Source organism: Petaurus breviceps, unplaced genomic scaffold (assembly GCF_028583685.1).
Source record: "Petaurus breviceps papuanus isolate PSGF00001 unplaced genomic scaffold, PetGlider_PUasm1.0 90825, whole genome shotgun sequence".
NCBI lineage: Eukaryota > Metazoa > Chordata > Mammalia > Diprotodontia > Petauridae > Petaurus > Petaurus breviceps.
This window is the reverse complement of record NW_027187353.1, coordinates 15,185,574-15,212,611: the sequence shown is the minus strand read 5'-3', so window position 1 is coordinate 15,212,611 and position 27,038 is coordinate 15,185,574. Positions and strand designations below refer to the sequence as shown.

General features: G+C 38.5%; 1 protein-coding gene and 1 pseudogene across 6 annotated transcripts in view; one reads left to right on the top strand and one right to left on the bottom strand.

Moving 5' to 3' along the window:
* Positions 1–27,038, top strand: part of WAPL (WAPL cohesin release factor) — a 112,058-nt gene that overhangs the window by 11,247 nt on the left and 73,773 nt on the right. The gene's annotated exons all lie outside the window — the stretch shown is intronic.
* Positions 799–24,370, bottom strand: LOC138148469 (prefoldin subunit 5 pseudogene; annotated as a pseudogene).

The window sequence follows — 27,038 nt, the reverse complement described above, 5'->3', positions numbered from 1 at the left end:
ACGTCCAAAGATAAATTGGGGTCAGATTGTGTGAGGCTTTGAAAACTACACAGAGGACTTTGTATTTTATCCTAGAGTCAATAGGAAGCCACTGGATTTCATAGGGGAGTGACATAATCAGATGTGTGCGAAAGGAAAACTACTTTGATAGCAGTGTATAAGATGAAGTAGTAAGAAGCTTGATTCAGGGAGACCAGTTGGGGAGGAGGCTATCACAGTAATCTCAGGGAAAGATAATAAAGACCTAAAGTAAAGTGGTAATTTTACCACCAGGTGTGAGAGGAGAGAAAAAGGCATTGGATTCAAGATGTATTGTAAAGGTAGAAATGGTAATATTTTTTCAGCCAATTGGACATGTGGGGTGGAGGAGAGTTGATAGCATTGAGGCTAATGCTGAGATCATAAACACAAAATACTGGGAGGATGGTGATGGTCCTCTCCTTTTCACACCTGGATGATTTACAGTCCTACTTAGCTGACCAGCCTTTTAATCTCTTCTTCCTCCAGTCTGTCCTTATATAGCTGCTGGAATAATAGTTTCTAATGCAGAGATGTACAAACTCATTAACCTGGTGTTAACCTCCACAACCCTGTTTTTCAGCCAGTCTTTAAGCATTTCACTACTTCAAGCATTTCTCACTACTTGTATCCTGCATTCCAACCAATTTGTACTATTAGGTCTTAATCCCTGAAGTCTTTCTCTACCTTCATTCCTCTATACATTTGCATTGGTATCTTTCCTACCCACTTCCACATCTGTTTGTTGAAACTTTTTTTTTTTCCTGCTGGGCCCAGCAGGCTGGGCCCTTTTGCTTTCGGTCCCCCACCCCTTCAGGCTTTGGCCGCAGCTGCCTGGGATGCCCCCAGCGCTGTGAGCTGCTGAATCTTCTGGTTCATCATCTCCACGATAGCCTGCTTCATGGCATGCTTCTCCTGCAGAGCTGGCCGAATTTTCTCCATCTGCATAGTAAGGAAGTCAGTGACTTCTCCACATAGTAGCCAGTTCTTACGTCAGTGAGAACATGCTCCACATCATGTAGCTTCCCAGGTACATACATAGAACTGGTCAATGGGACGAGTAATTCTTTCCCCTCTTGTTGCTCTTGTTTAGCACGTTCAGACACACGGCCTCCGTGTATTTGGTCTGTACAACCTTGAGCTGAGCGATGGATGAGGAGAGAAACTCCACCTCCTGGTCCAACTGGTTCTTGAGCAGTTCCAGCTCCGTGATGTTGGGAGGCTCGAAACTTTTCTTTTTCAATGTCCAGTTCACCTGTTTCCATAAAAGTCTTTCCTCCAGCTGAAAGTAATGTTTCCCTCAAAAATTTTTTTTATAACAACGTCTGGATCCTTCTTTTGGCCTTTATCACATCCCTATCCTACCATTTCCCTTAAATTGTAAAGTCTTTGAGTGGCAGGGTTGGTGGTTTTTTTTCATCCTTCCTCCCTGTCTTTCTTACCTAGGAGCCCAACTTCTTTTCAGAAGTCAGAAACAAAAATCTCCCAAAATGAGTATGTATAGAATTAACTGTTAGTTTTCTACAAAGAAACTACCACTTAGAATTTAGTAATTTTGATCAACACAGTGACCAGCCACAGTTGCAAAGAATTCATGATGAAACATGCTCACCTTCAGAAAGAGGACTGATGTGACAGACCCAGAGTATAAATTGAAGCATATTTTCTTTTAATTTTTTCCTTTTTTGTAGGGGGACGGTGCTGGCACAGGAGCGGTGGGGGGGTATGGACGGACATGACTAATGCAGAAATTTGTTTTGCATAATTTCATCTATTTGTAATGGGTTTAATTTTTCTTGCCTTCTCAATAGATGGAAGAGGGAGAAAATTTGGAACTAAAAATAAAAGTGAAAAAAACTTTGGAGACAGCATGGTTCTACATAAAAGAGGTCAGGACTCTGCCACTTTCTTATTAAGCTATGTGACTTGAACAAGTCATTTTACCTCTATCTACAATCTTGGATTTCTTGGTGGGATAGATGAAAGTTTTGCTCAATTGGCTTAATTGGAAAGAAGGGTCAGATAAATTCAGGAGTTATCTGAATTACCAAGTATTTTGAAATCAAGAAAAATACTTTGGAGTAATTCAGATATCCTCCTTAGAAAATTTATTCTAATCTATATTAATGACTATAGTAAGGCTCATTTGTAATGAATGATTTTCAGAATATGCTGCCGTTCACCCCAATAATCTTATTTACGCTATTTACTTGACATCAAGTAAAAAGTAAATTCTTAGCTTAGGAGAAAATTAATGAAAATCAATGAAGTCCACATTAATTAGAACATATGTAATCATTTTAGAAATTGAGTACTTAAGATTTTTAACCTTCTACAAGATTTAGATTCATATGAATTGATTTTCTTTATGAATGGAGGATAGTCTCAAATTTTCTCCAATCTTTTGTAATGAACTTGTGTTCCCTTGGAGCCCCAGCATTTTAGTTTGCTAGAGGCACATCATAGGCATAGATAAGCAATGTATTTCCAAGGACCTAGAAGTAAGGAGTAGAGCAAGGGATGTTATTGAGGAAATCTGAAAAAGAAGGTGGGTTGGCCATGTGGTGAGCTTGAGGGATTAACAGATGGATAGTCCGAATTCTCTGTTGATATGAACTGTAAAAAGTCCTACCCAAAGGAAGGTCTCCATCTCTTTGGGCACATCATCTATGAGAAGAGGATATGGATATTGTTCAGGATTTTCAGGAGAAATTGTGACTGTATTGTGATTTTTATGGGAGGAGGGAATACTAAAGTAGATGCGATCATAGATTTAGAGCTGGAAGGAACCTTAGAGATTATCTTGTTCAATGGTAAAGGTCAGGGATTCATTGAAGTATAAGTATGTGCTTCCATCCCATCTTTAGTGTAATGTTATCAAGTGCTTGAAGAACTTAAATTCATCTTAAAGTTCTATATGTAGACTTCAGTAAACTTTTAAGTTTATGCAAAAGTTATTTGAGAAAAATATGTCTTTGACTTGAAAATAATTTGATTGTTACAGAATTTTGGAGTTGGAAGGGTTATAGAAGTAGCTATTTAGCTCAGGTACTTGAACAAGTATTCCTTCTACAAAATACCATTCTAGCCTTTGCTCAAAGGTCTTAAGTGAGGAAGAACCTGCTTCCTTGGAACTAGGGTGACCTATTGTGCTTTGCCATAGCTCTAGATAACTAGGAAGTTTTTATTTATCGAGAAAATTTTTATTAAGAACCTTTCCAAAATGTCATAGTTTCTCTTTTACAAAGGAGTAAAAAAAAAAGTAAAAATAGCTAAAACAGAAAATCAAAAAGATATTACAGAATTGTCCTGTACAGAATTAAAAACATTCAGACTATACTGAAGACCAATTTGATTACAGCATCCCCCCAGATCCAGAACTTTTCCTCCTACATCCTGGCCAGGAACAGAACTGGAACCATGTTCAGAGGCAGAGAGAAGGCCAATGAAATAAACTCTAGACCAGAATTTGATACTGCACCTCTGCTCTTCTTTTGTTAGGAAGATTTTCCTTATATTCAATCTAAATTTCTTTTTTTTTGTCACCTTAACTGCCCTATCAAGCCAAGCAGAACAGATTAAAAAGAGATAGGGTTTTATGACAGTAGTAGGCATGGTCGAGACATTTCAGTACTGCAGTTCTTTAAAACAACACAATTTTGCTTATCTGGAACAGTTTTCATCCTACAGGGGGCCCTCCCCTTTTTTTCAAGTAGAGATAAACGTGAATCTACTTCAGTAAATATGACTGTATTTTTTATGTGTAATACTGTAAATTAATGTGCTGATATATGTACTAATTTTGTTTACATTATTACCATTAAAACTCTTCCTCAATATCAAATTGGAAACTTTCTGGAAATTTTTAAAGATTGTAATTGAAGTGATTCAAAGATCTGTAATACAGTTTTTTTTTTCTTTAAAGCAATCAGGGTTAAGTAACTTGCTCAAGGTTACACGGCCAGTTATTTCTGGGTGTGGTGCTGAGTATCTGAGCCCGGATTTGATCCAGGTCATCCCGACACTGGAGCTGGTGCTCTTACTCGCTGTGCTACCTGGCTGCCCCTGTAATACAGTTTTTAGGTACAACTTAAACCAGTACACCTCATCAGAACCCTACCCCCACCCCTAACACAACTGAGTAGATGTGGGTGAGGGTGGGGGGCTGCTGTGGCTGAAAATTAGAGGCCTGGAGGCTGAAAATTCTTCCTTTAGCAAGTCCTGTATTTCTGTGACATAGCTTTTAAGAACTGTCATTTAACACTGGTCACTACCAAGTCATTCAGATCCTTGCTATCAGCAATCTTTTCTCAACACTCCATTGAAATTGCTCTTTCAAAGGTCACCACTAATCTTGCCCACCATATCTTGGATGCTTTCTTATCCTTTGACTGCCATGATAACACTTTTCTTCTTGACTTTCTTATGTTTCATCTCCTAACTCTCCCAATAGTTTTCTAATAAGCATCTTTCTCCTCTCGTCCCACATTTGCATTCCTCAAGAGTTCTGGACTTTGGCCTCCTTTTGGCTCTGTTCAGCCAACTTGTGACATTTCTACTCTTGGATCCTCTCTTGAATATCTCTTACCCATTTCTTTGGTCTTGAGTGCCTCTCTCTTAAGACTATGGTACTAACCTTCCCCCTTTTCAAGGATAGCCTCTCTTCCCTCTGATGCACCCTACTTCCACATAGCTCAAGATTTGATACCTTTTCATCCATACCCTACAACTTTGCGTCAGAAAAACTGAATTACTTAACTGTTTCCTATATAGACCCTCTAAATAGGCCTCTAAAGCCATATAACTGGAATGCTGTTCTTTCCATAAGGTCTATTCCCCTTAGCTGAAAGTGAGCTTGCCACTCTTTAAACCACTTTGTATCTTCCATTGTATAGTGGTAGCAGCTTATGTTGATATAGAGTGTTTTAAGGTTTTCAAAGTGATGGGCATACATTTTCATGTGCTCTTCTAGGATCCTTTTACTATTACCCCCATTTTATGAATGAGGAAATAAACTAAGGCTGAGTTAAATAATTTGTCTAGGATTATAGGACAAGGTAGTGCTGAGGCTGCATTTAGCCTTGGTCTTACTGACCTACTAAGTCCAAAATCCTAACCACTATAGTTGAATGCTGTTTCTTGTTTTTCAGTCTTATCTAACTCTCAGAGACCCCATTTGGGGTTTTCTTGGCAAAGATACTGAAGTAGGTTGCCATTTCTTTCTCCAGATTTTACAGATGAGGAAATTGAAGCAAACAGTTAAGTGACTTGCCCAGGATCATACAGTTAGTAAGTGTCTGAGGCTGGATTTGAACTCAGGAAGATGAGTCTTCCTGACTTTAGGCCTGGCACTCTCCACTGAGCCACCTAACTGCCCATTTCTTATTATAGCTTATTATTTATTTATGAGCTTGTTGTTTCCTCAACTGTAATATACTTATAAAAGTTTTTGTATTTTATTTAGCTCTTCTTTTAGACTGAAATCTTCTTTAGGGCAAGAACCATATCTTCTTTGTAAATCCCACAGTGCTCTCTATATAGCTGGTGCTTAAAAAATAACAGAATTATCAGTGTCTATAGTTACTACAAAACATAGAGGTGATACTTTTGAGGCAATTTGTATAGTTTTTATGCTACAGCTTCTGCTGCTCTCTGGCACTTGGCAGTTTTCTTAGTGCTTTCATGTATTTTCTCACAAAGGAAAAAAAAAATCCTAAGTAGAGCAAGTGCTGGTATTCATATATTAGCCATAAGGAAATTTACCTTCAAGCAGGTTGTGACTTGTATCCTGTGCCACACAGGTAGTTCTTGGCAAAACGGGAGTTAGAACTTAGTTGTTGTCTTGTTACAATGGAGGGGAAGAGCAGGAAGGTCAAAGGGAATGGGACAACCTTATTCTCATTGAATTTGGCTTAAAGAGGGAATAACAATTGGGTCTCTTACTATACAGGAAAATGATGGGGTAGGGGATAAGAGGGGGGGATGATAGAAGGGAGGGCAGATTGGGAGGCAGAGGGCAGAGTAGTTAGAAGCAAACATTTTTGAATAAGGATAGGGTCAAAGGAGAAAATAGGATAAGTCGGGGATGGGATAGGATGGAGGGAAATATAGTTAGTCTTTCACAACATAACTACTATGGAAATTATTTGGGTAACATGTACAACCTATATTGAGTTGCTTATCTTCCCAGTGGGGGCAGGTGAGGGAAGAAGGAGAAAAATCTGGAACTCAGAAGTTTTAAATACAAATGTTTAAAAAAAATTTTTTTTTTTAAAGCAATTGGGGTTAAGTAACTTGCTCAAGGTTACACGGCCAGTTATTTCTGGGTGTGGTGCTGAGTATCAGAGCCCAGATTTGATCCCCAGGTCATCCTGACACTGGGGCGGGTGCTCTCACTCGCTGAGCTACCTGGCCTCCCTAAAAATTTGTTTTTTATATGCAACTAGGAAATAAGATATACAGGTACTGGGGTAGAGAAATCCATCTTGCCATACTAGAAAGTTATGGGGGGTGATGGGGGAGGATATAAGAGAGAACAGATTGGGGGAAGGGGTATTCAGTAGGCTTGCTATTTTGGGGTGGGGGGTAGGGGAAAGACAAGGAGAAAAAGCTAACTCAAAATTTTGTGGGAATGAATGTTAAAAGCTAAAAATAAATATATTAAATAAAATAAAAAATAAAAGAATTTAGTTGTTCTCACTCTTTGTAGTCTATTGCTCTTGAAGTATTATGCTCCACTTCTGATGTATTAAAACTAGTGAACAGCAACTTTAAAAGTGACACAGCTTTTTGTCCTATATACAGGGGTGGGAAACCTGCAGCCTGGAGGCCACTTGTGGTCCTCTCTAGGTCCTCAAGTGTGGTTCTTTGACTAAATGCTTTTATTAAGGGAATTTGTTCTGTGAAGTTTGGATTCAGTCAAAGGGCCTCGAAGGCCACGTGTTTCCCACCCCTGCCCTATAATTTGATCTACTTCTAATTTATTAACTAGGGATTGTTCATCTCATATACTTATTACAGAACATCAAAAGACCACCTTAAAAAGTTCATTTTGTGTATTCTGTGGAAATTTGGAGTTCTGAAAAATTGAAGTTCTGAACTAGCCATTGTTACCTAGAGCTATGCTCCTGCAGGAAAATATATGTAGCAGTTGTCTTAAGTGGTTGTTAATATGGTAAAAATGATACATATTGGTCCAGTGGGATAAGAAGTATTATGAATAAAAGGTATTGAATTTTGGCTGGTTTTGATTTTTTTTTGAGTGTTGTTTCAGAGGTGTTCTAGTTAACATTTTCTTTATAGGAGTATAACCAGCCTCTCTAGATGATTTCTGGAGAACATTTTCCTGGCCTACTTTGTGGACACTTATTTAGTGTAGGTGGTATTCATGCATTGAAAGAATGAATAAATGAATATGGGACTTAACTAGTGAGAGTATTTACAAGTTAGAGCCCTCTCAGACTTTTTTAACTGAAATAAACGGTTTGTAATTATAGCATTTCTTCACAAAGTATGTCAGTTCTTAAAAATTTGTTCTCTAGGAGGTTATTAGGAGCACACTCTTGATGTTACTATTAAAATTTACTTAGTAAACTATTGATCATAACTTTTGAATTAATATCATCTCATAGTTTATAACTTAAATCAGCATATCTTGCAGGTAACACTGAAATATTTGTTATTCTCCAGCAGCATACTTTGTGCATGTGTGTGCACTGGAATTCCAAGATTAGGCAGTTCACAGAGAACAGAACAGCAAAAGGAATTTTGGAATTTGGAAATTGTAACATTTTTATAACTAGAATAGTAGCTAACATTTATGAATCCCTTTAGAATTTGCTAAAGTGCTTTACTTAAATAATCCATTTGACTTATAAAGTGCATGCTATTGTTGGCCCCATTTTACAGATGAATAAACAGAGGCCCAGAAATCTAAGTGGCTTGTCCAGAGTCAAAACAGCTGGAAAGTATAGGAGGCCTGAACTGAACTCCAGTGTTCTCACTTCAAGTTCAGCCCCATATCCCATACACAAAATCTGTTCTAAGCTACCTACTTAGTGTCAGTGATCACTAGCAAAGTGATTTCTTCCTAAAGTTCTACTTAAATTTATTGAAGGCATGAGAGAGCTGAAACTTGAAGCTACAAAAACTTTTGTCAGCATTGATACTATTAGTTAATAGAGAGTTGCCAGACATTTAAGAAACTGGTGGATGTGGGAGTACCTTCCCTCCTGGATCTAGCTCTAATTCATTTTCTTAGATGAGATTGAATTCATTTAAAAAGGCTCCTAATGTTAAAAATGTGGCAAATGTAAGCTTTATCTTATAGCTTGTTGAAATACTTGAGAGAATATATTCAGCGCTCATCAAATAGTTTAATAGAATATTTCTGAATAAATTTTTTTTACTTATAGGGATTTAGGCATAAAGCTGGATTTTTAAATATCTAGTCTCATCCTCCTGTATTTTATAAATGAGGAAACTTGAGGTCCAAGAAGGCTTCTTTCCCAGAATCTGACTTCAAATCATTGTTTTCACTTTTAGTGCTCTCCATCCAACCCCCTTTAAAAGAAACAAAACAAACTGTATTGGTAAAACTGTTGAGTAGTTTTGCTTTTGTCCACTCTTAGTGTCAGTACATAATTTTGTGGGAAACAAGCGTGCTTAGTTCTTTAATACTGAAAATGCAGTGATCATTTGAAAACTTATCAAGAGGAGATTTGTGTGGATGTAATGAATACTTGGAGGAAGCACATTGCCCAAAGCAGGAGGGATCACTAGAGCATTTGACTCCTAAAACAACACACTGTTGTTCCTATTTTGCATAAAACGAATACATTGAACTGAAAACTAGTATTTTGATTTCTTTTACTGTTACCCCAGTAGGACTAACGTTCATTATCATTTATGGTGTCAATGATCACTAACAAAGTGATTTCTTCCTAAAGTTCTACTTAAATTTATTGAAGACATGAGAGAGCTGAAACCTTAAGCATCTTGACAAAATTGTATATAAACCAGATTGGGTGACCCAAACCTAGTACAAGCTTTGGAACAAAATAATGCTTCTAACATATTTCTTCATTTGTAAAATGAGGGGATTGGATTAATTGTTTCTGAGGTTCTTCCAACTATATTGTAAAGTGCCTTATAAACATTAAAACTCCATGCAAATCATAGGTATTTTACTATGTTTTGTACTTGAAATACTAGCATATATTTGAGTTTTTTGAAGGCATTTTCCCACTCTTGCTTTTGATGTTATTCACTTGTTTCAGTCATGTTTGACTCTTTGTGCCCCTATTTGGGGTTTTCTTGACAAAAATACTGGAGTGGTTTGCCATTTCCTTCTCCAGCTCATTAGAGATGAGGAAACAGGTAAACAGGGTTAAGTGAGTGTGTAAACCTAGTCTAAAATAGGAATTGTCAGTGCTTCAAGAAAATGCTAGTGCTGGAATAGGTCCTACTTTGGTATATTCCTTTGGTTTCTGAAAATTTTGAAGCAATAGATACTATATTCTACTTAAGAAAGACCATGAGCTTTCCTCATTTTTTCCAGATGTACAGCTAAGTGGCATAGTGTGCTGGGCTTGGAGTCAGGAAACCTGAGTTCAAATTTGGGGTGATGAATAGTTGGACATGACTGAACAACAATATAGAACAGAAAAACATACTGTTTCTTGGTTTCTGTGCCTAGTGTTATAGAAGACTTAATAAAAATTGAAAATTGTCTAGGGTATTTAGTTGAATTTGAGGGTGGGAGGGCTGGGGGTCTTCCTTTCTCACCTGGGCTGGAAGTACATAGCCCATTCACCTTAACTCTGATCAGCATGTAGAAGCTTTGACTGTTCTGTCTTTCTGACCTGGTCTTAGGAAGGCTGAGGGCCCTTTGCTCCCAGTGAGTCACCTTGGGGAGTGGGGATGGGGTGCTATTTAGTGCAGACACCAGAATGACTTTAGCCCTACTGGAGCTCAGAATTCCTTAGCTCAAGTTCTCCATCATCTTCAGCCTTTCTTCCTCCCCAAGAGTGACCATGCCCAGTCCAACTTAGTTAAATTATTAGAATAATTTCAGTAGTTATATTTAAGATGATCTTTTTGGTGAGCTAATGTTTTAGGTCAGACCTCTTTATGTAATTAATAAGCATGTGTACTTTGTAAAGTTGTTGTATTTGTCCTTCGTTTTCCGAAAAGTACCATGACATTAGGAAAATGGTGACTTGACTTGCATTTGACTTTGATTTGAGTGAGGGAGGCTGTGCACGGCACCAGCCTCACTTTGACCTCCAGAGTCTTCTGGGTCCAGTGATCTGGTATTTATCACTGGATGATGGAGATGGCCCAGGATGCAGTAGGAGACCCTGTCCCTTTTAGACTAAGTCCTTTTCAGGTTCTTTGAGTGATAAGGCCCATGGGGTGAATAGACCTCTTTAAGAAGTGAGTCAAGGGATGGCCCCGTTAATTAGGGAAAAAAAATTCAAACTGGGAAGGGAAGACCCTCATGATTGGTAGTTCAAAGAGAAACTGTTACCATAGACGTTCACTCTGAGCCTGGAGGGCCCAAAATAGAGTCATTAAGTGGACCTTGGTCAGGGACCTACTGTGGTCTTAGCTGTGAGCTTCAGAGTCAAATGGGTGAGAAAAGTACCGGACACTGGGAATAGCATGTTGTATATAACTAAGTTTTTCTGGCAAATTGTAATAGTAGACAGTGTTGACAACATTGAATTTTAAGTCTTCTAGAATGAATTCAAATCCTAGTTCTGTTCTTTGGTCTTGGGTAAATAAGTCATTGCTGTCTTCTGGGTGTTTTTCCTTTTCTCTTGGAGTGGTTGGGTTAGACCACATAGTCTCTCTGGTTCTTCCATGTCTAAATCTCTGGTCCTAACTTTAACCTTTAAGTGTTGAAACATAGTATAAGTTATGATGGAAATTTTTCTAGAATATTTTACTCAATTCCCCATACTGGTAAACAAAGTATAATTAGTGTAATTTAACCATATCTAAATAGCTAATGGTTATAATTTTGAAATTACTTCTCAAAATGATGTGCATAGATTACTCTCAGTAGGATCATCTACTCTCCTGACTCCACATGTTCCCATAGACAGTGCAGTGCGTGGAATGTGCACCTTCAGCATACCTGCCTTTTGAAATACTTTTTTGTTCAAGATTTAGTTGATGTTACCTCTCCCACAAAACCTGTTTTTGGTGGTGGTAGTGGGGAGTCCTTTGTTCTTGTCCATTTTTTTCTTGTATTCCTTTACTTCCATTAAATTGTAATCTCTCTGAGGGCAGGGGTTTTGTTTTACATCTTTTTTGAGGGCACAGCATCAAGTGTGTGATAGACACTTAGTATGTACTTGTTGACAAGGGTAGGACTTGTTCATGGGTCAGGCTTATAGAAAACCGAGTCTTCCACTGAGGATGCTTTGGAGGAAGCATTACAACTTCAAAGTTCTCCAAGATCTGTACTCTCCTATCAAGTTAATCAGACTTTTTTTTTTTTTAATAAGCTAGTGATCCTGAGAATCCCTTTAGAATTGAATTTCCCCCTCTTTTTAATGAGTTTGGAAAAGCTTTTAGAGCTTTCTTAGTTACTGGGGCATCTCTAACTCATGGATGTTCTTCAACTTGAAAATTTCTTTAATTCCCAGGTTTTGGGGTTCAGTTAAATGTATCAGTTGCCTGCCTTTATTTTTTTCTTGTTATTTATTTTTTAATTCAGTTTTAATTTTATTTTAAGTTACTGAATTCTTTCTCTCCTTACTCTTTTCTTACACATGGAGAAGGCAAGAAAAAACAAGCCAATTACAAATATGCATAGTCATGCAAAACAAATTCCCACATTAGCCACATCCAAAAAAATAAATTTGCTTCACTCTTGAATTCATCCTCTTCCTCCGAAGGTAGAGGCAGCATGTTTTATCATGAGTCCTTTGGGATTGTGGTTAGTCATTATCAGTTCCCAAGACTTTTAAAGTTGATCTTTACAGTATGGCAGTTTACAGTACATCTTTACAGTATGGCAGTTGCTGTATAAATTATTCTCTCTGTAAGTTCTCTTCACTTCACTTTGTATCATTTTATACAAATCTAACCAGCTTTTTCCAAAACCACCTCTTTCATAATTTTTTAGAGCATAGTTGTATCTCGAGTTGGGGGGGAGGGGTTGGTGCTGTGCTCCCCTCTCTACCCATGTAATTGATGTAATAAAATTTTTTGGCCCTTCATACTAGAGAAGGTCTGAATTGTTTTCTTTTTCTTTTATGGGTTGTTTATAGTACCTTACTGTAAAATTTAGGTTAAGCTTTTGGTCATAGACTGGATGTAGGTCAGTTTTAAATAAAAATGCTAGATTTGTTTTTCTGGCTTTTGCATTCTTTTCTCAAACTTTAACTTACTTATTTTAACTTAAAAAAAGAAATTGTGTATATTTGTTATTAAAAGAAAGTATGTTGATATTATACAAAACTAAACATATATTTTGTACATTTCTGAGTTTCTAACCTTTTTCTATGTTGTTTGCTGGTCTTTGCATGTCATTTGTAGCTTCTGCAAAACTCCTAAAAATTCTCATGTGATTTCTTCTGGTGACCCGAAATATATCAGAACTTTGGTGGGGAAAGTCACAATGTGGAAGGGATAACTCTACATTCATATCTCATAACGTGTTCAACCATTCCCCATTTGATAGGCATCCCTTCAAGTTCCAATTCTTTGCTACCACAAAAAGAACTGCTATAAATATTTTTGTATTTGGATCATTTTCCTCTGTCTTTGATCTCTTTGGTTGTCCAACTATTAATTCTGCATTTTTTTTAATCTGTCAAGTGAGAATTTACTTAAACTGAAAGAATGCCTATTTTTTCTACTACATTTAATAAATCTCTTGGGGACACATCTCCATGGTTAGAAAAGTTCTTAACCAGTTAAGTTTTTAATTTAAACACTTTCAGTATTCTTCCTCTTTCTTTTATTGATAACTGTTCAATATTAGGAATATTGGCATACTTTTGGTAGAAAGCTTGTATTATGGTTCATCTTTAAACAGTACTATAGACTGTAAAGATAATTTTTACATTGCTCTGTAGTTGAAATTGAGTAGGATGACAAGAATATATTTTTTTTAAGCAATTGGGGTTAAGTAACTTCCTCAAGGTTACACGGCCAGTTATTTTTTGTGTGGGTGCCAAGTATCTGAGGCCGGAACTGATCCTGGGTCTCCCCACATTGACGCCAGGGCCAGCGCTCTTACTTACTGTGCCACCTGGTCCCTGTTCCCCGCCCCCCACACAAGAATATTAAAAAAATTTTTTTGTTTAGATAAAATGTTTCAATACTAATTTGCTCTCAATTCACAATGTTCACTGACTCTAGTCAATTTTGCTAATAGCAGTATTGGAATTTGAGACCTTTTTCCTTCAAATTTAATATTCTTAAGCCATATGTGAAAAGAAATTCCAAATCTTGACCAAAACAACAACTCACTTAATTTCTACTTCACTTGGTATTTTTATTTTTAGCAAGGAGTCTCTGCCCTCCCAGTTCTTAATTTAAATCCTTTTCTGATCATTTTCCTTCACCTAAGGAGTATTATTTTCTTTGAAAGGAAGAATTTTGATGATTGTGGGGTAAATCTTAGCCAGTCTTGAGAAATTTGTGTCTTTACCCTTTTGGCCAGACAGAGCCACTAAAGGTTTTTGAATAACATGGTAACACTTTTAGCTTTAAAAAGTGATATTTGACAGTCATGTGACTGTATGGGTTGATCAGTGAGAGTAGTGAATTGGTAAGTGAACTTGACTTGGATTGCTGACAAAATTTTAAAACAAAATACTAAAAGGTAGATTTGGAAGAGGTTAAGCAACCAGGCCTAGGAGATAGTCATTAATAATTCAGTGTCAGCTTGGAAGGGAGGTCTCTTGTGCTAGTGCCTTAAGGATCTGTCCTTGTACTTGCTCTGTCGAACACTTATCAGTGACGTAGATAAATGAGATGGCATGCTTAGAGAGTAACAGGAAGGAATAGTTAATATGAGAATAATAGAATTATCCAGGACCCAGAATGACATCAACAGGGCCAGGATGATGGAGTGAATCTAATAGAATAACATTTACTAGAGATAAATTTAGATTTATCCTTGGGGTCACAAGTCACATTTACAAGTACAAGGTAGAGGTGTCTTGAGCAGTTGTCTGAAAAGGATGTGGGGTTTTTGTTGAGTTAAAAGGGTAGGTAGGGTGATATGACAGAAAAGCTAATATATACTTATGGTATGTTAAGAGAATTATTCAGAATCAGGGAGGTGTGATTCTTGCCCTACTTTTGTCTTAGATCACATCTATGGTGTTGTTTAGGTCTTTGCTCTGCATTTCCTGAATGGCATTGATTAACGTGAGAATATACAGAGGACAGAAATCAGGGTGGTAAAAGACCTCAAGACTATGCCATTTAAGGACCAGTTAGGGAACTCGGGAATGGTTAGCTTAGAGAACAGAGGAGTAACAAGATCATTCTCTTCAAATATCCAAAAGTCTATAATGGGGAAGAAAGAATTAGATTTTTTTTCTGCTTAATGTAAGGAAATGCTGGCAGTATGAGCTGTCACAAAGTGGAATGGCCCACTTGGGAAAGTAATTGTTTTTGCTTTGTTAGCAGTCTTGTGTGGAGAACTGTTTTTCAGGTATGTTACAGAGAGAATTTCTGTTCAGATATAGGCTGGACTCTGTGGCCTCTAAGGTCCCTTCTAATCCTGGGATTCTCTGATACTGTGAACTTTACTCTTGAAGGTTTGAAGAAATGACACTTGAAGTATTTAGGAAGTTTATGTACATAAAATATGAGGGAAGTTGGAGAAAGGAAGGAGGGAGAGAGAGAGAGAGTGAGATGTCTATTTCCATTTAGAGAACCTGGGTTTGAATCCCAATTCTGCTACTAACTATATGATCTTGATTTTATCAGATGATAGTGCCTGAATCCTAGCTTGTCAGATCCAGGGGTGTGATTTTTTTTTTCCCTTGACCTAAGGAATATTACTTCCTTGAAACTTGTTTTTTGGACTTAAATCTTTTAGGAACATAGTCTTTGATAAGTCCAAAGTAGCCTGGTCTCTAGCTGAATATAAGGCATATCCCAAAGAAGAATCAAGCTAAAAATGTTTTTTTTCACTCAGCAGCAAGCATTTATTTAGTTTCTGCTCTGTGCCAGGCACTGTTCTAAATGCTGGAATTACAGAGGCAAAAAGAAGTAATCTTTGTCCTCACAGCTTATTTTCTGTGAGTAAGATGGTGGTTTTTGAGGGGAAAAGTGGTAACAACTGAATGGAGAAGAGTGGTTAGGATCAGGATAGGCTGTACGAGGTGGCACTTGATCCTTAAAGGAAACTTCTCGAGTTTCCTCTTCTCTAAAGCAGAACTGAGGGAGTCTCTTCTAGATGTTAGAAGGCAGTCTGGGCAAAAAGTGACAGAGGCAGGAGACAGAAAGGTGTTTATGAGGAACAGCTAGGGGGCCATTTTGGTCTGGATCATACAATGTGTGAAGAAAAGGAAAGTCATAGACCCAAGAATAGAGAAAGGCAAGAATGGAGCCAGAGATGAAAAGGCATCTGCGTTTGATTCTAGGAGCAGGGAGGATCACTGTCTCCTTTACTTCCCTGCTTCTTGCTCTTGTTATAAGTGACCTCAAGTCCTTTGACCTGACATACAGCAGGGGGCTTTTCCCCCTGTGTTGTACTGTGATGCAGTTATGTTGTCATAAGAAGTGATGACTATGAAGACTACAGGGAGACATGGGAAGACTTAACATGAATGGATGGCAAAATGAAGTCTGCAGAACCAAGAAAATAACACACATAATGATAACAGTAAAATGGAAAGAATAATAGCAAAAATTAAAACTCAGTACTCCTTATAAAAATGACCCAAGTTTGAACCCAAAGATGAGATTTGAGGATATATTCACTTCTCTTCTTGTGGAAATGGGAGAACACTGCATGCATATGATGTTGCACTTGGTTGATATGTTGTTAATTATGCTAAGCTTTTTTTTTTTTAATTTCTGTTTTGTTCTAAGGAATGATACACTGGGAAGGGAGTGGGTATGGTTGTATTAGGAAATAAAAGTGCCATAAAAACAATCTAAACAAAAATTTGGATGTGAAAACTCATTTTACCATATGAGCAGTGCTATGGATAGTGGTTGATTTTTTTTTTGTTGTTGTCGTTTTTCTTAAAGGATGCAACGCAAAACTCTATACCCCAGAATGTGGCTGAACTATAGTGCTAATAGAATTTGCCTGAACCCTGGCTCTTATGAGCAGATGGATGTGAAATTTAGGAGCAAAGACCGTCTCCTCATTTCCTGGTGTTAGGGCTTGCTTAAAATATAATTTGTAATGCTGTATTGTTTTGAATATGACTTGCATCCTGAATATAAAATTGCTTTAAAATATAATTCATTGAGTATTTATTAAGCATATACTGATGTGTAAAGTACTCTGGACACTGTGGATACAAAAACAAAAATTCAGAGTTAAAAAAATCTCTGACCTCAAAGATATTGCATTCTGTTGGGGAGAATTACAACATATAAAAAGGTATAGGCCAGGTGTGTCTGTCTCTCTGTGTCCATAGTAATTTGTAGTAACATAGAATGGTAACAACTAGAGTTATAGGGAAAATCCTTGTAGGAGGTAGCACATGAGCTAAAGCCTTCAATAGTAATAATGATAACAACAACAATAATAAAATTACTTAAAGGAATTTTGGAAGGGGAAGGGGGCAGAGAGATGGCCTTTGCAAATTAGGACCATTTTGACTAAAAGGGAAATAATGTTCATTGAGCATTGAGAGGTAAGCTGGAACCAGATTATGAAGGATTTTAAATGTCAAGATGAGGACTTTGTATTTTTTTTTTTTTTTTAAGCAATCGGGGTTAAGTAACTTGCTCAAGGTTATACGGCCAGGTGTTTTGAGCCCAGGATTCAACCTCCAGGTCATCCCAACACTGGAGCTGGTGCTCCCACTCTCCGAGCCACCTGGCCGCCCATAAGCAATTGGGGTTAACTAACTTGCTCAACGTTACACGGCCAGGTGTTTCTGGGTGGGTGTTAAGTGTCTGAGCCCAGGATTTGATCTCCAGGTCATCCCGACACTGGAGCCAGTGCTCTTACTCGCTGAACCACCTGGCCGCCCCTGAGGACTCTGTATTTTAATCTGAAAGCAACAAGGAGCCACTGGAGAGGTTCTTGAGCAGGGCATGTAGTCAGATTTGTAGTTTAGAAAAATTATTTTGGCACTTTGTGAGGGATGGGTTGGAGAAGGGAAGTACAATTATTAGGCTATTACAATAGTCCAGGTTAAGAGGTGATGAGAGCCTATACAGGGATAGTTGCTTGTGGAATAGAGAGATAAATGTGATATATAGAGATACTAATTTTAGACTATAGTCAGCTTTATTGCAATCCAGATTTGGTTGGTCGTGTTTGGCCTGTATTTGGGACAATGTGGCAAGGAGCATTTGACTTTGTACTCTTTTCCCTTTTCTGTATGTCTCTTTTTTAAGGTACTATTTGTCCTTATGCTACACCAGGGGTGTGGAACCTGCAGCCTCAAGAACACACGTGGCCCTCTAGGTCATCAAGTGCAGCCCTTTGACTTAATCCAAACTTCACAGAACAAATCTCCTTAATAAAAGGATTTGTTCTTTAAAACTTGGTCTCCTTAATGAAAAGGCTGCACTTGCAGACCTAGAAGGCCACATGTGGCCTTGGCCACAGGTTCCCCACCCCTATGCTATCCCACATGCACATTTTTTTTTCATTCTTAGTTATTTTATATTTTTTTATGTTTATTTTTAGTTTACATCATTCATTTCCACAAGATTTTGAGTTACAAATTTTCTCCCCATCTTTCCCCTATCTACCATCCCAAAACAGTGATCCCACTGAATATCCCCTCCCCCAGTGTGATCTCTCCTGTATCCTCCCCCATTCTCCCTCTGACTTGTCAGTGGGGCAAGGTGGATCTCTGTGCCCTAGTGCCTGTATATCTTATTTCCCAGTTGCATGTAAAAAAAAAAAAATATGTGTATTTTTTTTAAACATTTGATTTTAAAACTTTGAATTCCAGATTCTTTCCCTTACTCCCTCATCACCCACCCTTGCGGGGAAGATAAGCATTTCAATATAGGTTGTATATGTGAAGCTATGCAAAACATTTCCATAGTGGATATATTGTGAAAGACTGACTATATTTCCCTCCATCCTGTCCCACCCTCCACTTGTTCTATTCTCTACTTTGATCCTGTCCCTTTTCAAAAGTGGGTGCTTCCAATTTCCCTCCCCTCTATCATGCCCCACTCTCATCCCTTTTCTTCCCTACTCTCCTGTAGGGTAAGAGAGTAAGGTTGACTCGTTCCCTTTTGCCTTCCTGTTCTTCTCCATTGTAACAGTTTTCCCTTGCCTCTTCTGTATGAGAGAATTTACCCCATTCTGTCTCTCCCCATCCCCTCTCATTATATTCCTCTCTTACCCCTTAATTTCACCTCTTAAGTATCATCCCTTCCTATTCAATTCGTCCTGTGTCCTCTATGTATACCTGTACACATATATACACACACTCACATAGGTATTCATATGCCTATATAGACAAATACGTATATATACATACAGACATTTCTATTCCCTTCAACTATTCTCATACTGAGAAAAGTTTCATAAGTTACAATTATCATTTTTCCATGTAGGAATGTAAGTAGTTCAACTTTGATAAGTTCCTTATGATTTCTTTTCCCTATTTACCTTCTCATGCTTCTCTTGCTTCTTGTATCTAAATGTCAGATTTTCTATTCAACTCTGGTTTCTTCATCATGAATGCTTGAAAGTCCTCTGTTCCATTGAATGACCATATTTTCCCCTGAAACATGATACTCAGTTTTGCTAGGTAGGTGAGTCTTGGTTTTAATCCCAACTCCTTTGCCCTCCAGAATATATTCCAAGCCCTTCGATCCCTCAGTGTGTAGAACCTGCCATATCCTGAGTTATCCTGATTGTGTTTCCACAATATTCAAATTGTTTATTCCTGGTTGCATGTAATCTTTTCTCTTTGACCTGGAAACTCTGGAACCTGGCTATAGTATTCCTAGGAGTTTCCTTTTTGGGATCTTTTTCAGGAGGTGATGGGTAGATTCTTTCAAGCTCTATTTTGCCCACTGGTTCTAAAACATCAGGGCAGTTTTCCTTGAGAATTTCTTGAAGGATGATTTCTAGGTTCTTTTTTTGACCATGGCTTTCAAGTAGTCCAATAATTTTGAAATTATCTCTCCTGGATCTGTTTTCCAGGTCAGTGAGATATTTCACATTGCCTTCTATTTTTTTCATTTGTTTGGATCTGTTTAATACTATCTTGATTTCTCATAGTCACTAGCTTCCATTTGCTCCAGTCTACTTCTGAAGGAATGATTCTCTTCAGTGAGCTTTTGAGATTCTTTTTCCATCTGGCAAATTTGGCTTTTTAAGGCATTCTTCTCATTGGCTTTTTGGGCCTCTTTTGCCATTTAAACGATTTAGTATATTTTTTCAGGTGTTATTTTCTTCAGTCGGGTTGTTGACTTATTTTATTATTTTCTTGCATCATTCTCATTTCTCTTTCCAATTTTTCCTCCACTTCCCTTATTTGGTTTTCAAAATCCTTCTTAAGGTCCTCTATGGCCTGTAACCAGCTTGTATTTTTCTTGGAAGCTTTTGGTGCAGGAGTTCTGACTTCTTTGTTTTCCTGCCATGCTTTGATCCTTTTTGCCGCCAAAATAGGAGTCCGGATTTGAATTGCTTTGCTTGCTTTGCTTCCTCTGCTTGCTCATGTTGTCACTTAATTACTTGACTTTTGAGCTTTTTGCCACAGTAGAACTCTGCTTCCTGAGAGGGGAGCTTTGTCCCAAATTGCTGGGGCTTTCTCAGCTGCTGGAGCTATTTATTATGTGCCCTCTTAGAAGCCTCCACTGGCTCTGGTACACTGGTCACACACCCCAGGACCTCCACCCCAGACAGGGATCGAGATCCAAGCAGGTTAAAGCAAGACAGGTTACCCCTCAGACTGGGCATTTGGTCCCCCTATAATCTACAGGCCAGGAGCTCTGAAGCCGCTTCTCCCTCTGGAGGTGTAGACCGGACTGCACTCCACTGACCTCATACTTTGTCTTTGACATTTGTGGATTGATAATTCTGGAAACCTCCACCAGCTGCTGATGATCCACTCTCTTGACTTCCCTCTAGCTGGCTGGTGGTGGTTAAAACCTCGGGCTCCTGGGGGCTGGGCTCCACTCCCAGAGCTCTGTGATGGCCCTTTCCTGCCAGCCTGCAGGGCTGTCTTTAGTGGGAGGTTAGTTTCTCTCTGTCACTTTGTGGGTATAGCTCTAAAGTTTGTTTAGAGTCATTTTTTACCTGTATTGGAGGAGGTAGAAGGGGGAGCCTTAAGGAAGTCCTGTTTCTATTCCACCCTCTTGGCACTGCTCCCACATTTTTTTAAAAAAAACAAGAGTTTAGTTGAGAAAGGAAGGAGAAAAGAGATACAAGATAGACTTGATGTGGTAAATTAAGGTAATAAAAATTTTGGACGTGGACATGTTTGAAAGGAAAGGGGAAAAGGATGATTGAGAGGGTAATCTGTTGAGAAAAATGGGAGGAGATAGACTCAGGGTACATGTAGAGGGGTTGGCTTTAGCAAAGAAAAGGGTATACTCTTTCAGACAATAGATGGGGAATCAGATTTTAAAGCAGTTTTGTATTTAGGATGCAAAACTCCATCCCTCTGGAATAAGAGGAAAACAAGCTGAACAAATTCCTGCTAGTTCATTTATAAATATTGGTTAGGGGAGACATATTAGTTTTGTCTTGGGGTCCCCCATAGGATCAGCTTTTCTTTCTTTTTTACAACAAATGCTTGTTTTCTTCTGATCCCAAGTTTAGCTGATTTCCTTGTAAGTGCTGTTTTATTTGTTTGATAGCCATGGTAGAAGAATTTCAGTTGTCACTGCAGTGTCTCTTTGTATGTGTCATTTTTATATTGGAGGATTATATAGAACTATATTTTATTGGTGATTTATTTTTCTCTTAAATATCTTTCGTTGAGAAGAATTTTCCCATTTAAATTTTTGTCTTTCTATTAAAGTTTTATTTTTATTAATAACTTTTTTCTTTTATTTTTAATGCTTTATTAACTTCTGATTTACATCATTTGTTTCCGCCAGATTTTGAGTTACAAATTTTCTCCCCGTTTTTCCCCTACTCACCGCCCCAAAATAGCAGTCCCACAGGATATCCCCTCCTCCAATCGGCTCTCTCCCATATTTTGTCCCATACCCCTTTCAACTTTTCCGGTGGATCTCTATGCCTCAGTGCTTGTATATCTTATTTCCCAATTATATGTAAGATGGTATTAATAATAGTATATATATACATACACACACACATATATATATATACACACACACATATATTTGAATATTTGATTTTAAAACTTTCAATTCCAGATTCATTCCCTTCCTTGTCACCCAACCTTACTGGGAAGATAAGCAGTTCAGTATAGGTTGTACATGTGTGGCTAATGCAAAACAATAACATAGTAGATATATTGTAAAAGACTGACTATATTTCCCTCCCTCCTATCCCACCTCCCACTTATTCTATTCTCTACTTTAATCCCGTCCCTTTTCAAAAGTGGATGCTTCCAACTTCCCTCCCCCCAGCCTGCCCTCCCTTCCATCATCCCCCCTCTCATCCCCTTCCCTCCCTATTCTCCTGGAGGGTGAGATACCCTATTTAGTGTGTATTTCACTCCCTCCTCAAGCTGGATTCAATGGGAATAAGGTTGACCCATTCCCTTTTGCCTTCCTTTTCTTCCCCTCCATTGTAACCATTTTCCCTTGCCTCTTCTATATGAGATAGTTTACCCCAATCTGTCTCTCCCCATCTTATCTCTTTATATTCCTCTCACCTCTTAATTTCACCTTTTAAGTATCATCCCTTCCTGTTAAATTGGTCCTGTGCCCTCTATCTATGTATACCTGTAAACATATATGCACACATTCACATATGTATTCATATGCCCATATACCCTCATATATAGACATATATATATATATATTTCTAATCCCTTCAACTACTGAGAAAAATTTCATAAGTTACAATTATTGTTTTTCCATGTAGGAATGTTAATAGTTCAGCTTTGATAAGTTCCTTATGATTTCTTTTCCCTGTTTACCTTCTCATGCTTCTCTTGCTTCTTGTATCTAAATGTCACATTTTCTATTCAACTCTGGTTTTTTCATCAAGAATGCTTGAAAGTCCTCTATTCTACTGAATGACCATATTTTCCCCTGAAACATGATACTCAGTTTTTCTGGGTAGGTGATTCTTGGTTTTAATCCCAGCTCCTTTGACCTCCAGAATATCATATTCCAAGCCCTTCAATCCCTCAGCTGCCAGATCCTGGGTTATCCTGATTGTGTTTACACAATATTCAAATTGTTTCTTCCTGGCTGCTTGTAATACTCTCCTTAATCTGGGAATTCCAGAACCTGGCTGTAATATTCCTAGGAGTTTTCTTTTGGGGATCTTTTGCAGGAGGTTTTAGGTGGATTCTTTCAAGCTCTATTTTGCCCTCTGGTTCTAAAACATCAGGGCAGTTTTCTTTGAGAACTACCTGGAGGATGATTTCTAGGTTCTTAATTTGGTCATGGCTTTCAGGTAGTCCAATAATTTTTAAATTATCTCTCCTGGATCTATTTTCCAGTTCAGTGGTTTTTCCCATGAGATATTTCACATTGCCTTCTATTCTTTCATTTGTTTGGATCTGTTTAACAGCATCTTGATTCCTCATAAAGTCATTGGCTTCCATTTGCTCCAGTCTAATTCTGAAGCAATGATTCTCCTCATTGAGGTTTTGAGATTCTTTTTCCATCTGGCAAATTTGGCTTTTTAAGGCATTCTTCTCCTCATTGCCTTTTTGAGCCTCCTTTGCCATTTGAGTCAGTCTGTTTTTTAAGGTATTATTTTCCTCAGTCAGGCTGTTGACTCTCATTTCATAATTTTCTTGCATTGTTCTCATTTCTCTTCCCAATTTTTCCCCCACTTCTCTTTATCTGCTTCTTAAGGTCCTCTATGGCCTGTAACCAGCTCGTATTTTCCTTTGAAGCTTTTGGTGCAGGAGTTCTGACTTTACTGTTTTCCTCCTGTTCCATGCTTTGCTCCTTTTTGTCCCCCAAATAGGAGTGTAATGTTGGAATCTTCTGTCTACTTTGTTTCCTTTGCCTGCTCATTTTGCTACTCAATTACTTGACTCTTGGGCTTTTTGCCACAGTAGGACTCTGCCACCAGACAGGCAAGCTTTCTTTCTAAATGCTGGGGTTTTCTCAGCTGCTGGAGGTATTAGATGGGTGCCCTCTCTGAGGTCCCCACATGCTCTGTCAAGCTGGACACACACCCCAGGACCTCCACCCTAGACTGTAATCCAGTTCCAAGCAGGTTAAAGCAAGAGCAATTACCCCTCAGACTGGTGCTTGGTACCCCTACACTCTGTAAGCTAGGAGCTGAACCCGTTACGTGGTGCTGGCTGTCTGTGCAGGAGTCTCAGTGGCTTCTCGCCCCAGGAGTAAAAGCCATGCACTCCCACTTACTGGTCTCAAAGTCCAGACTGCACTGGCCTTTCACTTTGTCCTTCGCATCTATGTGTTGATAAATCTGGAAATGGCCACTGCGCTGCTAATCTGGAGTCCCTCTGGCCTGCGGCTGGTCAGGCCCGCTTCGGTGTGGGGCTGGGCTCGGCTCCCAGAGTGCTACGCTGGATTCCTGTCGGCCTGCTGGGCTGTCCTCAGCAGGAGGTTAGCTTCTCTGTGTCATTTTGTGGGTTCTGCAGCTCCAAAGTTTGTTTAAAGTCCCCTTTTTACATGGATTGGGGAAGGTGGAAGCCGGAGCTGCGGGAAGGTCATGCTTCTACTCCGCCATCTTGGCTCTGTCCCCAATAACTTTTGTTTAACATCACATTCATTCCTAATATCTTTCCTCTCTCACCTTCCCAGCAAACCGTATTTTGTAACAAAGAATAAGAAAGAAGAAAAAAAAAGTAGCTCAGCAAAGCCAACCAACATCTATAATATATTTGAGAATGTATGTAATAGTTCAACAGAGTGCCATACCTCTTCAGTGTTTGTTCTCAACCGTTTTCCAGGGCCACCCTTGGTCAATCGATGTGTTCATATTTGTTCTTGTTGAGGTCATTGTGTTCATTATTTTCCTAGTATTGCTTACTTAGCATCAGTTCATATAAATCTTCCTATGCTTACCTGAAGTCTTCATAGTTGCCATTTTTTTTTGGCACAGTAACATTCCCTTACATTAATATACCACAATTTGTTTATGTAACTTGCCATCTCAGTCATTCTCCCTTCTTTCTCAAGGAGTTCAGCATTTAATTCATGTTGTCTTTCTTTTCTGCAAACCAATCCTTATACTTGAGGACTTTACATATATCCACATAGATACACCCTTACATGCCATAAATCTTCCATTTCTTAACATATCTGACCATATACTCCTGTCATTACCTTCCACCCCATCTAACCCTCTGCTTTGCCCTTATAGAGACCATTGCCTGAAAGAGGTTAACTTTCCTCTCTTTCTGACCTATTAAAACCCAGTAGCCATTTCAGCTCTACACTGTCTTATAACTCTTGTCTTGTCCATTTTGCCACACTTCAGCCTTGGAGTATTCCTACCATCTTATATTCCTTGCCCCTATTTACAAACCACAGAATGAGGCTAGAAGAACTTGTAATTATACCAACTGGGGACACTTTACAGATTGATGTTATCCAATTTCAACTGGGCCCTAACTACAGCAGAGCTGTTCTTTATTCTTCCCTAATGAATTCCCTATCTCGCAAAGATGTTCTAAACCTTCTCAAACCCTTTATATTCCTAACTCTACTCCAAATCCCCTTACTTTACTGAAAAAAAAAAGTTGAATCCATTCACCATCAACTCACTTCTATTTTGTTCCTTGAGAAAGCATATCTTCCACTCACTCCTCCTTTCCCCATCTCTTTGCCAGAATCAGCTCCTTGGTTCTCTCTTCTCCCATTTTTCTCCAGCAGATTGCCTTCTCAGTCATCCTTTTCCCTCTCCCTTCCCTCCCTGCCCTTTCTTTATTCCTTTTAAACATGTCCAGGTCCAAAACCTTTATTAACTTACCATACCACATCAAGCTATCCTTATCTTCCCACCCTTTTTCAGCTAAACTCTATTTAAAAGAAAATGTTTTTAATTGACTTTTTTCCCCATATCATCTTCTTATCACCATAATATTCCATGTATTCCTTCTCTCCCTCCACCCCATCTTCCCATGTGACAGTATTTTTTGAAGGAAAAAAAAACCCAGCAAGTTGGTTAATACATTGAAAAAGTCTGAAAACATGCACACAAATGTGTAATATCTGAGAATTTCCTACCTCCACAAAAGGGTGGGGGGAGCATCATCTCATTTGTTCATTTGAGTTCTAATTGATCTTTATATTTTTACTGTATTGACTTTTGATTTTTTTTTACTTTGTAGTTACTGTGGATATTGTTTTTTTGGCTCTGTGGAATTCACTTTATATCAGTTCATATAGATTCTTCCATGTTTCTCTGTATTCATCTGCATAATTTCTTGTTTAGTTGTTTTCAAGTTGTGTCCAACTCTTTGTGACCCCATTTGGAAATTTCTTGGCATAGATATTGGAATGGTTTGCCATTTCCTTTTCTAGCTCATTTTACAGTTGAGGAAACTGAGGCAAGCAAAGTTAAGTGACTTGCTGAGGGCCACACATCTAATAAGTATTTAATGCCATATTTGAAAGATGAGTCCTAATTTAAGGTCTGGCATTCTATTCTCTTCTGTATTCGATTACATTCATGTACCCCAATTTATGTAGCAGTTACCCAAGTGATAGCCTTCTACTTTGTTTCCAAGTCTTAGCTATCACAAAAAGTACTTCTATTAGTGTTTTGGAATATGGAGACTTTTTGCTAACAATGGCATCCTTGGGTTAGGAGCCTCATAATGCAGTCTCTGGTTCCAAGGATATGGATATTTTAGTCACTTTATTTGCATAATTCCAGTTGCTTTCCAAAATGACTGTCTTTCACAGCTCCACCAACAATCTATGTGCCTGTCTTTCCATACAACTGCTCCGGCATTGACTTGCTTCCCAGAATCCTTTAGCAGACCTCAGGTTGTGCTGGCCTGCTCTAGATCATGCTTCCAAACTGTAGGTTCTGTCCTGGGCCTTCTTCTTAACTGCTTTCACTGCTCTCTTGGTAGCCTCATCATCTCCAGTGTGCTTTACTGTCACCAATATATAGATGACTCTGGGAGGCATATGTCCAGCCCCAGGTTCTTCCTTAAACTTCATTCCCACATCATCAGTTGCTTTTTGAACCTTTCAAAGTGGGTGTCCTTGAGGCATCTTAATTTTCATTAACTGCAGATCTGATCATGCTCCTCTGTTTTGATTTCAGAGCCCTAGGAAACTTAGTCTCGATTTATCTTCACAACCTTGGGCATTACACCTTTCCTGTACTTGAGCATCCACACAGATTTTGGCCTTTTCCTTGTTCTTCAAACATGATGCTATATTTCCTGTCTCTGTGCCTTTGCTTTGGTGATCACTTCATTTCTGAATGCATTCCTCCTTATCCCTTAGCTCCTTATAGAGACTCTCTTCCTTAAATCAAAACTACTTGCCAATTATGGTTGAATAATTCAAAACTCTACCAGTAGTACTACTGTGCAAGCTTTCATATTTGTTAATAGACTACTATTCTTCTGTTAATTGTTTGTTCATATCCTTTGTTTATCTCTTGGTAAATTTACCTATTTACCTCTTTATTCCAAACCCAATAGACACTGCCTCCCCTGCACCATAATTTCCTTCTCCTCCCTCCCTAACCTCTCTCTCCCCCCCCCCCCCCCCCCCCCCCCCCC